This window comes from Lepidochelys olivacea (assembly GCF_965140295.1).
Source record: "Lepidochelys olivacea isolate rLepOli2 genome assembly, chromosome: 1".
NCBI classification, from domain to species: Eukaryota; Metazoa; Chordata; order Testudines; family Cheloniidae; genus Lepidochelys; species Lepidochelys olivacea.
In genome coordinates, this window is record NC_140411.1 from 233883906 (window position 1) to 233897176 (window position 13271).

Genomic DNA, 13271 nt, shown 5'->3' on the forward strand with positions numbered 1-13271 from the left:
TTGCCTTTTTCCCTTTAATAAGATCCTGCTGGTTTTTATTTTATTGGTACAACATTTTGGTGGAGAATTGCGAAAGGGGGAATATTGGTAAAAAACCTCAGTTATTGTAAATATTGGTGTGCACACCGCCAGCTCTAGTGAGCTAGGCATTTCTATTAGGTTAACCAGACCTGCTGGCCTCCGGGAAGGTAGCAGGGGACTTGCTGGCCTCCGGGAAGGTAGCAGGGGACTTGCTGGCCTCCGGGAAGGTAGCAGGGGACTTGCTGGCCTCCGGGAAGGTAGCAGGGGACTTGCTGGCCTCCGGGAAGGTAGCAGGGGACTTGCTGGCCTCCGGGAAGGTAGCAGGGGACTTGCTGGCCTCCGGGAAGGTAGCAGGGGACTTGCTGGCCTCCGGGAAGGTAGCAGGGGACTTGCTGGCCTCCGGGAAGGTAGCAGGGGACTTGCTGGCCTCCGGGAAGGTAGCAGGGGACTTGCTGGCCTCCGGGAAGGTAGCAGGGGACTTGCTGGCCTCCGGGAAGGTAGCAGGGGACTTGCTGGCCTCCGGGAAGGTAGCAGGGGACTTGCTGGCCTCCGGGAAGGTAGCAGGGGACTTGCTGGCCTCCGGGAAGGTAGCAGGGGACTTGCTGGCCTCCGGGAAGGTAGCAGGGGACTTGCTGGCCTCCGGGAAGGTAGCAGGGGACTTGCTGGCCTCCGGGAAGGTAGCAGGGGACTTGCTGGCCTCCGGGAAGGTAGCAGGGGACTTGCTGGCCTCCGGGAAGGTAGCAGGGGACTTGCTGGCCTCCGGGAAGGTAGCAGGGGACTTGCTGGCCTCCGGGAAGGTAGCAGGGGACTTGCTGGCCTCCGGGAAGGTAGCAGGGGACTTGCTGGCCTCCGGGAAGGTAGCAGGGGACTTGCTGGCCTCCGGGAAGGTAGCAGGGGACTTGCTGGCCTCCGGGAAGGTAGCAGGGGACTTGCTGGCCTCCGGGAAGGTAGCAGGGGACTTGCTGGCCTCCGGGAAGGTAGCAGGGGACTTGCTGGCCTCCGGGAAGGTAGCAGGGGACTTGCTGGCCTCCGGGAAGGTAGCAGGGGACTTGCTGGCCTCCGGGAAGGTAGCAGGGGACCTGCTGGCCTCCGGGAAGGTAGCAGGGGACCTGCTGGCCTCCGGGAAGGTAGCAGGGGACCTGCTGGCCTCCGGGAAGGTAGCAGGGGACCTGCTGGCCTCCGGGAAGGTAGCAGGGGACCTGCTGGCCTCCGGGAAGGTAGCAGGGGACCTGCTGGCCTCCGGGAAGGTAGCAGGGGACCTGCTGGCCTCCGGGAAGGTAGCAGGGGACCTGCTGGCCTCCGGGAAGGTAGCAGGGGACCTGCTGGCCTCCGGGAAGGTAGCAGGGGACCTGCTGGCCTCCGGGAAGGTAGCAGGGGACCTGCTGGCCTCCGGGAAGGTAGCAGGGGACCTGCTGGCCTCCGGGAAGGTAGCAGGGGACCTGCTGGCCTCCGGGAAGGTAGCAGGGGACCTGCTGGCCTCCGGGAAGGTAGCAGGGGACCTGCTGGCCTCCGGGAAGGTAGCAGGGGACCTGCTGGCCTCCGGGAAGGTAGCAGGGGACCTGCTGGCCTCCGGGAAGGTAGCAGGGGACCTGCTGGCCTCCGGGAAGGTAGCAGGGGACCTGCTGGCCTCCGGGAAGGTAGCAGGGGACCTGCTGGCCTCCGGGAAGGTAGCAGGGGACCTGCTGGCCTCCGGGAAGGTAGCAGGGGACCTGCTGGCCTCCGGGAAGGTAGCAGGGGACCTGCTGGCCTCCGGGAAGGTAGCAGGGGACCTGCTGGCCTCCGGGAAGGTAGCAGGGGACCTGCTGGCCTCCGGGAAGGTAGCAGGGGACCTGCTGGCCTCCGGGAAGGTAGCAGGGGACCTGCTGGCCTCCGGGAAGGTAGCAGGGGACCTGCTGGCCTCCGGGAAGGTAGCAGGGGACCTGCTGGCCTCCGGGAAGGTAGCAGGGGACCTGCTGGCCTCCGGGAAGGTAGCAGGGGACCTGCTGGCCTCCGGGAAGGTAGCAGGGGACCTGCTGGCCTCCGGGAAGGTAGCAGGGGACCTGCTGGCCTCCGGGAAGGTAGCAGGGGACCTGCTGGCCTCCGGGAAGGTAGCAGGGGACCTGCTGGCCTCCGGGAAGGTAGCAGGGGACCTGCTGGCCTCCGGGAAGGTAGCAGGGGACCTGCTGGCCTCCGGGAAGGTAGCAGGGGACCTGCTGGCCTCCGGGAAGGTAGCAGGGGACCTGCTGGCCTCCGGGAAGGTAGCAGGGGACCTGCTGGCCTCCGGGAAGGTAGCAGGGGACCTGCTGGCCTCCGGGAAGGTAGCAGGGGACCTGCTGGCCTCCGGGAAGGTAGCAGGGGACCTGCTGGCCTCCGGGAAGGTAGCAGGGGACCTGCTGGCCTCCGGGAAGGTAGCAGGGGACCTGCTGGCCTCCGGGAAGGTAGCAGGGGACCTGCTGGCCTCCGGGAAGGTAGCAGGGGACCTGCTGGCCTCCGGGAAGGTAGCAGGGGACCTGCTGGCCTCCGGGAAGGTAGCAGGGGACCTGCTGGCCTCCGGGAAGGTAGCAGGGGACCTGCTGGCCTCCGGGAAGGTAGCAGGGGACCTGCTGGCCTCCGGGAAGGTAGCAGGGGACCTGCTGGCCTCCGGGAAGGTAGCAGGGGACCTGCTGGCCTCCGGGAAGGTAGCAGGGGACCTGCTGGCCTCCGGGAAGGTAGCAGGGGACCTGCTGGCCTCCGGGAAGGTAGCAGGGGACCTGCTGGCCTCCGGGAAGGTAGCAGGGGACCTGCTGGCCTCCGGGAAGGTAGCAGGGGACCTGCTGGCCTCCGGGAAGGTAGCAGGGGACCTGCTGGCCTCCGGGAAGGTAGCAGGGGACCTGCTGGCCTCCGGGAAGGTAGCAGGGGACCTGCTGGCCTCCGGGAAGGTAGCAGGGGACCTGCTGGCCTCCGGGAAGGTAGCAGGGGACCTGCTGGCCTCCGGGAAGGTAGCAGGGGACCTGCTGGCCTCCGGGAAGGTAGCAGGGGACCTGCTGGCCTCCGGGAAGGTAGCAGGGGACCTGCTGGCCTCCGGGAAGGTAGCAGGGGACCTGCTGGCCTCCGGGAAGGTAGCAGGGGACCTGCTGGCCTCCGGGAAGGTAGCAGGGGACCTGCTGGCCTCCGGGAAGGTAGCAGGGGACCTGCTGGCCTCCGGGAAGGTAGCAGGGGAAAAACGCATAGATTAAGCTATGATTTCAGAATCTAGGCTGTGTCACTTGCTAAGTAATACCAGCAGTGACAAAGAGATTGAAATATCCATGTTAAGATGTTTAAAAGAAAACAGGGTAAGCCAGTACTAGAGGGAGGAATGGAGTCAGAAGGAACTCCAACCTCACCTTTTGTTAAAGAAATTACACCTTTTAAACAAATCCTTCAAAAATTTGGGCACAGTCCTTGGACTAAACAAGCCCTAGCTGATGTCTGCACTATTTCGGACCTGGAGGATAGATTGGCTCAGTATATCCTCATATACAAACCTTCTAGTGCTGCCAAAAGAGATGCAGCAGCAATTTGGTTGTTGTGGGAGGCATGTAAGGATTCTTCCCTCCACTTGTCTTCATGTAAAGAGGAAAAGGCACAAATGGAAAAGGGAGCAGACAATTGGAAGGTGCTGGCTACAAATACCCAAAGCCAGCTGAAAATAGTGAAAGAGGCACTCCAGGAATACAAAAAGAGTGAAAAAGTTAACTCTGCAGAGGCTGGAGGGAGGCAGGTAAAGGGGGAGAAGGTCCTATGTACGGCACCCCCAGGCATAATTACAAAGAGAAAAGAGAGTAAAAAAAAAAAAAAGTTAACTCTGCAGAGGCTGGAGGGAATTAAGCAGTTAAACTTTGTATTTCACCCAAACAACTTTTAACTGAAAATGTTAAAAAGGAAAAGTGTTAGAGCATTCTTGGTTTCTTTGCAGCCATTCTGAAAAAAAAATGGGCCCTTTTCCAAAGGAATGTCTGTAAATTAGCCAGGCAAAAATAAACTATCTGATTAAAATCATTTGACTGGACAATTTAGTCAAATTTGCTAAAAGAACATAAGAGGGTTCTATTGGAACTTAACTGCCTCAAATGTATAAAGGGAATGTAAGATGTAAAAAACAGAGCAGTGTGGAAGGGATGTTAAGGAAAAGAAAATGTGTATGTATCTGTCTGTGTGTGTGTAAATATGTAAAGTTCTAAGGACCAGTTAGTTTTGTTTTTGTTTTAAATAATGCCACTAAAAATCCATTTGACTCTTTAATTCAAAGTTGCAAAACTGACAGACCTTTTTGCTAGACACAGGTAATTAGTGTTGTTTGGCTTTGGGATTTGGCATTTAACCCTTAAAAGGTAACTCAATGCTTTACAAAATTTAAAATGTTTTTAAGTTGTGGCTGCAGCAGGGCAGTCAAAATCAGGAGAATATAAAAAAAAAAAATTTTGGATTCTTTTTGTTTGTTTTTTGTTTGTTTGTTTTTGTAACAAAATAGCAGATGAGAGTTGTAGTAAAAAAAAAAATTAAAAAAAAGACAGTGCCTCTCTGAAGCAACAGCAGGGGTGAGGTGCACAAAACAAAAAGAAGCAATGTTAGAAACACTGAGTCTTAAAATGGCTCTGAGTAATCAGACTGTCACTTTGATAAAGGTACATGAAAACTCTGTAAGCAAAAAAAAGAAATAGTGACACCTTATGTAAAAATGGATCTGGATAATGTTATAGAAGTTAAACTATGGAAGGAATGTGCATTTGCCCCAGAACATGTGCAGGGTATATTGTAGAAGGGGCAAAAGAAATGCAAACATACCATGCTACTTAATTAAAATGCTATTAGGGCTCCAAAGGGAGCCACAATAGGTTGGGTTTTCTTTTTCAGATTGCTGTGTGTTTTGGAAGCAGAAGTTAAAAGTAATCAAAACTCTGGTGAAAGTTGATTGTGTCCCTTTTAAGATAGAGTCTCTGAGCTGCTGATGGCTTTAAATCCAAAAGCAGGAAGTTTCTGTGAAAATGCATATTACCTAAATGATAAAGGAAGGAAAGAACTAGCAGCACAAAGGAGCTGCAGATAAAGGACATACCTGGTCAGCAAACAAATTGTCTAAATAAAAGGCATGGGATAACAAGATAATTTTAATAAATTTAATGATAATAAGTATCCCTGTAACAACATATAGTGTGTATGATTTTTGGAAAAATCCTTTAAGGTCGTATGGTAATGGTGCTTCTCAGTTATTACCTGTAAATAAAACTTAAAGCTTAACACAGCAGGAAAAACATTATAAACTTGGTCTGCTGTATAAGAAGGAAAACTCAGGGATTTAATGACTAAACAGTGGGATAATTTCCCCATAACCCTTAAAAGATAAAAGCCTTTGAAACCTGGCCTGCCTATAGAACAAAAACAGGAAAATATGGGGGCAATTTCTGTTTTGCCTGCAATCAGCAAGGGTATTTGTAAAAGAAATATTTTAAGCAATAATCTGCCACCCCAAAAGGGGTAGAAACATGTTCTTTTTGTCTTTCAGAAAATCAGGAAAAGCTGCCAGCTGAAAAGCAACCCAATACCATGAATCTACTGTCACAGTAGAAATTGTGTTCTGTGTTCTATGTTTTGTCTTGTGTTTTGTGTTGTTGCTAGCACTGTTGTGTGTTTAAAAAAAAATACTGAAGACCTGCAGGAACTTAAAAATAAATTAAGCTTTCTGTCCCAGCTACAGGACAGCCTGATACAAAAACAAGTACATGCCAATGTAGACTTGGTCCAAATTGGTCTGGGTAACCTAAAAGGCCAATGGAATCTTTAGTAATGGCTTAATACTACCACATGGCTTATCCATAAGAAAAAAAAATATTAGAAATAGGAAACTACACAGCCATAGCTATGGGATGCACTGAAATGCAGATACTTGCACTAGCTACTTTGGAACACAAAATGTTCTGGGTCATATTGGGAAATATTAAGGGTTTGATGCCTTTGTTAAAAAAGAAAGAGATCATTGTTTGACACTTATCAATATGAATGGATGCAATATGTTTCCAGTATTGTAAACCAGACTTGTTAATGGGAGAAATTGTTGTCAAAATTGCACACCAACAGTCCCTGGAGGCAAAGGTATTGAAGGTTAACCCACTCCCCATATTACATATGGGATCCTTTTGGCTACCCTGGACCTTGAGCCAGTGGGCTGGGGAGGGAGGGAAGCTATTGGACACTAGAGGTTGTACTGAATGGACTCCTCAAAAGTGGGTGTGCCTCACCTTGCCTGTTGCCCCAGAACCTTGTAGTAAAGATACATCACTAGGATCATGTATGTGGCATGAATTGGAATCACAAACTCAAATTGCCTCACAGTACTTTCTCTTGAATAGGCTACATAGAAAGTGACACTGACGATTATAAATCTTAGTGTCAAAAGGGGGATTATGTTGGATCATATTAAAGAAGTTCTGTATTAAAATCACAAATGAGTTTGATTCCCCATAGTTCAAATTCCAGGGTATTACTAATTAAGAGGTCTCTTGGTTTTTGGTACTGTTTCTCTCCCTCTATGTGTGAAACTTGCAAGCTGCTAATTGTTAGTACATTCTAAGACAGAGTCTGTTCTCAAAGCAATTCACAGAGAGAGAGACTCAAAGCAATACTCTAACAACAGAAACAGCACCCAGAGACTCCCCACCCTTTTGTTGTATTAACAATTGTGATTAAAATAGAGATAGAGGATGGATGTGGATGGATGCTTGGTGTGGATAATAACTGAATGATCAGGGAGGTGCCAGCCTAAGAATCCAGTGTCCATCGGCTGAAGAAGGCGTCAAGTGGAAATAACCAGAGGACCTCCCCCCCCCCCCCCGGAGGGCAGACTGGAATCCACCCAACAGCCTCAAGAATGGGAGAACCAAAGAACAAGATAACATCTTGGAGCCGTCAGGAATGTGCTATCTGCTGATTGATTCAGCAACAGCATGATGAAGCAATTCCCATAGACTGGCATAGGAAGAAATTCCTATAAAAATAGACTCTAAAAAGTGAGAACTTTGGGGTCTGATTCTGCAAACCAACTTCCAGGAGCATCAGATGAGCATCTGACAAGGCCCTGCTCCCTCCTCATGTCCAGGCCACCTGGCCAGTGGCTTGGCATGAGCAACTCTAAGGCTGGTAACTATGATAACAACCTTGCAGAACCTGTGTGTGTGTGTGTGTGTTTGAATGAATGTGAGAATAAATATGAGATTGAATGGAATGTTATAGCTATAACTAACTGCTTACTATGATTCTTTCTGTATTCACAATAAATGTGGTATTTTGCCTTTTTCCCTTTAATAAGATCCTGCTGGTTTTTATTTTATTGGTACAACACTAGCTCATATGCTATTCCACATAGCAAAAACAGGTCATGGATAATTAAGGTATATGTAACAAAATATTGCACCCATTATGGCATACTGTATTTTTTATACACTGCTATATTTGTGTTTCAACGCATCTTAGTTATCCTGTGTTAAATACGATTTAAGAAGCACTAGATTAGTGTATTGACAGGTCTTGTTAAGTCTCTTATAACCATAGAGTCACATAATGAAAATCCTAGTCTTCCACAGGAAGGATTTATCTTATTCACTGTTGGCTCATTCAGTGGTATGAAATTTGTCTTTTAGTGTCTTAAACAAAGGAGTTTTAACAGATACTTGTGTCAAACAAGGATGATTTCTCTCACATCTCCTGTTTTGCATTGACTTCATTTTGAGAAAAAGTGTAGATAGATACAATACTGTCAAAACATGGTTTAACAAAAGTACACTAGAAAATTTAGCTCTAAGTGACAGCTTAACATGCAAGCAACAATAGAATCTTCCAGTATTGCAAAAAAAGACAGGGTCAAAAATTAATCAGAGCTAATGAGAACCTATCTCAGACACCGTCAGAAGGCAAAGAAATGGAAGAGGTCAGTCAATTCACATACTGTGGCAGTAATATGCCAGCCCATAGGGATATCCAGGAGAAAACATCATGAAGCGGAAGCTACATTTTCTAGATTAAAAGAGATTTGCTCACTGAAAGTCTACAATTTAAAGACCAAACTATGGCTCTTCAATTCAAATGTTATTTCCACCTTAAAGGTAAGGATGAGAACTGGAAATCCACCAAAGCTATGAAAAGACATCCAACTGCCTTCAAAAGCACATGCCTCAGGAAAATACTAGGAATTAAATGGAATGATTTTATAACAAATGTCAAGATTCACTAGAGCATTCAACAGCTTATCTTCAGATTTATCCTGAAAAGAAGACAGAAATATCTGGGACATGTTAGGAATGAAGCCAGTGTGTCTGCCATGGCAGGCTTGCCACTAGGGTGATCAGATGTCCCTTTTTTTAAAGGGACAGTGCTGTTTTTGGGACTTTTTCTTGTATAGGCACCTATTACCCTCCCACTCCCTGTCCCGTTTTTTCACAGTTGCTATGTGGTAACCCTACTGGCAGCTGGAGGAACATGTAAAAGGGGCCGACCAAAATAATCCTTCCAGGAAACCGTACTTAGAGGAGGGAAACTTATGGGACTCTGCATGTCCTTGGTTAAGAGCGGCCCAGGATAGACAGGGATGTGCACCATCCTTGTGCCTTGTTCATGTCCTGCACAATGTTTGACAGCACGGGAAAGATTCAGATTGTATATCTGATTATCAGTGGAGAATCTTTTAAAGTCTTTCACTGTCTCTCAGAACTCAGGAAAACACAAACCAATAAATGTTAGCTCTGCCTGGCTAGCATGAGGAACAGACGTGTTAGGGAAGATCGTGGCCACTTTGTGCAGTGGTGGTTAAATACGGTCCTTTAACATTCTTAGCCTGCCGACTGATGTGCTGACAGGTAGTGAAATGGTTGCCTCCTACTGAAATAGACACGTGACTATCAAAGCATACATTCTCTGTAGTTCACCCAATGCCATTCTCTGACTAAACTCCACCAAGCTCAACGCGGTTATAGGCTCTTCTCTGGAAAAGGGACATAGTATATTGAAGGAGATGTAAAATCAGGGTTACAACCCAGTGTGGTTATTAGAAATCCCACAGAACATTTTACAAAACAAGTGTGCTAACCTCACCCCCATCCTGGCCTAATCAGCCCCATGAGCCAATGGCTCAGAGAAACTTTGTCTCTGACAGCCAGGCCCAATTCCAACATGGATAATTTTTTGGCACTTACAAGAGCTGGTCAAAAATGCAGAAATATTTTCATTGAAATTTCAAATTTTCTGAAAGTTTTGATCGGTCTGTGAACTGAATGAAAAACAGCAAAATGTATGGACACTTTACAAATCTTTAATTGAAATCTTGAAAATGTTCATCCTGCTGTAGTGCCTACCTAAATTTCTCTAGTAATTTCAACTTGTGATTGAGTCACTTCCTGTCTTAAACTGTTGTACGCTACCAGCTGCTGCATTCAACCTCAGAGGTGGTTGCATTTCCCTGGTGAGTAAAATTCTACCTTTTCTATAGTTAAGGTGTGTGGAGATGGAAGGTGGAGTAGTAATGCAAGATATTAATGACCCTCAGAGGAACAGAGATTTTGCTTCCAAGAATAAATTAGCTCTGCGGCAGTGGAGCTCAAGAGGCTAGCAAATCATTAAATTTTTTGTTCTTAATGTTCACTAGTAGCCCATGGTCCAAATTCAGAACTAGACAATGTAATTCAATGCCATTCATACTAATGGAATTAACACCCCGTACACCAGGTCTGAATTTAGTCCCATAGCTTTAAATACGGTCCTGTTTTGTTTGCTTTTTTTTAAAAAAGCACCACTTTTCCAGTATAACCATATAGAATGCTTCAAAAACAACATCTAAATAATGCGCTTTCTGCTAGTGTATATCAGATTTATCGAACTGCACTTTCGTGGTTGACATTTATGTATTTTTCCCTCAGCAATTAATTAGTTTTTCTTTCTGACAATAGACAGACAGGCCCTGGTTTTCAAATCAGCATGGGGGTGGTGGAGAGGGAAACCATTTCTCTGCATACTTGACTTTTCCAGTCAGTGGTCCTCACAGTTATCATTTCCAGCTAGTCCCTGCATTTGAGTATTAAATAGCATCCTCTAGCTATGTTCAATTGATATTTTTGCACCCTTTTGTTTGCCCAATTACACTCTACCCCCCCCCATAAAAGGTAGGGAGTCTGGAAAAATTAAAAATCTGTGCACAAAACACTCCAGCCTCTTCATTATCTGATCTCTCTTTACCTACTATGGAGCAAGACTGTGGTGAGAGAAGAAGAAACAAAAGGCATCCAAGGTCACAAGTGTTTCTGGGCTCACTCCCCCTTCCACCCCTCCAGGAGCTTTCAGCAAACCGAAGAATAGCAGATGATTTTCTAAATATTATTTGTATAAGAACAATGCTCAGGGCTGTGTTTTGTTAAATGTATTGGTTGTACACATACAAAGTAAGCAATGCTGAACAATTGCCTGTCGCATCAGCTACGCCGCTTGTGTGTAAAATTTTTTAAATTTTTTTTTATCATTTTAGCAGAAGCAAAATAAATTAGTATCAACTGTGAAATGAAATGGTTGATGTGAGGTAGGGACATTCCTTTTCACTGTAAATCAGGATAGAAGAGTTCTTTCAGAATTATACACAGGATATGCTTAGGCTACAGATATATTCATCCCCTGGAGCACAAGATTCAAAGCTGAGTTAAGGTGCTTGTCTGCACAAGTTTCTGTTTAGAAAGCTTACGCTATGGTTCTGTTTTCCAAATAAGAGTCAGAACTGGTTGAAAATTTTTTGTCAAAGGCATCTGCTTGAATGAGCACAGAGCCTGAACTATTCACTCTTCTCTACAACTTTTTCCTATAGACTAGGGTGCAGACTGGAGGCATGTTGGTTGCATTGTCACTATCTTTGCTGTACATAGATTTGTGCAGCTCATTGTCCTGGTTACAGCTTTGACTCCTCTCTGGAGTGCATGCCCCCTCCATTATTAGGCCTCTTGCCTTCACCTGGCCTGGGGTGGAATCCTGTGATTTTTCTCTCTCTCTCTCTCTCTCTCTCAGATGAGCCTCAGGCTACTGCTCCTTTAAACCAACCATGAATACTCAGCCTGTGTGTACTCAGTCTCTGAAAAGCTTCCCTTCAGTAGCTGTGACCAGTGGTTAATATAGTGACTAGACAGATGTCTTAAAATACAGTATGGTTTAATCTTAACAGTAAGCACAGCATAAGGGGAAAAAGGATTTAAAAACAATAAAAGGCCTAGATGCTGTTCTGCCTTACCTAAAGCTTACCATCTCCCTGGCAGTTAGGAAGGCTCATCTCCTTTAAACCCATCCTGTGCTGTCTGTGTCAGTGTGTTTCCCTGCAAACAGGTCCTGCAACTCTCTACGCACTCTTTTTCCAGGGAGTCACTTTTTAACTGTTTCTGTCCTTTTGAGCTGTCTGTTCCCAGTCTAGGCAAAACAGCTGTGTAACTTTTTGGCTGATGCCTGTAAGTACTGGGTTCACAACTTAATACCATAGGCTTTATTTCTAAAACTCAGCCCTGTTTGCCTGGAGGGGTTTTAGGTAGGCCCATTGTGTTACCTTCCTGCTATTAAACTAGTGCCAATGTGCATACAAAAAGAAAAGGAGTACTTGTGGCACCTTAGTACTCCTTTTTGCGAATACAGACTAACACAGCTGCTACTCTGAAATGTGCATACAGTAAGTATTTTAATATAGTCCTATAATAAACCTTTTCCATGACTTGGTGACATACAGCATTCATGCGTTAATACAGATCAGTGTTCCTAAATTACATAGCAGCCCCATGTCCATCACACTGACACCACCTGTGAGCACCACACAAACATACTAATTGATATAAAACTGTTATTTTGATGAAGAAGAAAGGATGGAAAAACAATGAAGACTGAAGAAAACACTAACCTACTCTTCCTCTTCTGTGCTAAGGGAAACACGATGAGGGAACTGCAGGGACTGTAAGTGGACGAGAAAAATAAGGCTTTGTGAAATATGCCAATACCTGCCTATTAACTATGTCTGTCTGTTAAAATAGGTAACTGAAGCAATTTAGGAGGTTAAAATATTGTCACCGCAGTAAGTGGCTGTATTATTCAGATGCTTCTCAAGACTTTGGACTAAGACTTGGCAAAATAGCCAGTAAAGCAAACAGTCATAAAGCTGAGGTCAGAAAAGCAATAATAGACTGAACCAAAAGAAAAAGCTGCTCCTTTTTCCCCAAGGTGGTCCAATGTACTAGGAGGTTGACAGGTGACTCATGGAAAAAGAGTCTCCTGGGGGAATAAAATGTTCCACATTTACTTTATCACTGTGCAATGCTTTATTTACACAGATAAAACTGCTGAGTTCTAGTGCACAAGATCTGTAAATTAACACAATGGAACAAAACATTTTTCATAAGTAAGGTAACAGAAAACATTACGGTTTCCAGAACATATCATGTAAATGTACAAATTGGCATACATTTGACTTGCATTTATGTCACAATCTTTGAGATTGTTCAGTACTTAATTCAAAATAAGTTATTTTTAAGAACTATGTTTTTGAAACTTTGTACAATACACAAATCTAAAGTGGTGCAATTTATGAACAGGAGGAGCTAAATAGGAAATATTCAGAATCAAGAATCCATTAAGAATCCATTTGCTAAGTTTTTGCTTTTATGCCAACTCAGTGCTAGGGTTGAGTTTCAATACATCAAAATTCTGCGAGCTGTTCTTCGGTGATCTCATTCATAAATTACAGAAGTCTCACAAGATCACGTCTTGTGAGTTTCTGCCATCTTGGGTTGAAATCTTGACTGCATTTAAACCAGAACTAGAAAATCAGCCACTTCCAGTTCTGAATATGATCTAGAAACAAAATTGTAAGGGCAGGTTTGGACATGGAAATTTGAATCTGAAACCTAGCACTTTTAAACTATACACCTCTTTACACGGCTAATTCATCTTCAGGTTTTTGTTTTGTTTAAATTGTATTAGGATGTTTCTATCTCCACACCCAATCTTCAAAATTCCAAGGGGCTTGGGCTATTTCTAACAATTAACAAAGACTTTATTTTTGACTCCTAAAACTACAATTTAGTATTCCCCTTCTTTTTTCTCACACAGTTAAAAAAAAAATTGGAAACATGTAAAATAATTTTTACAGAAACATTCCTGAGTACCTTTTGGTGTTCAATCAGTACTGTTCCCACACTTAGTTATGTACAATTCTTATGGTCACCTGTAATGTTATAATCAGATTTTCTCTT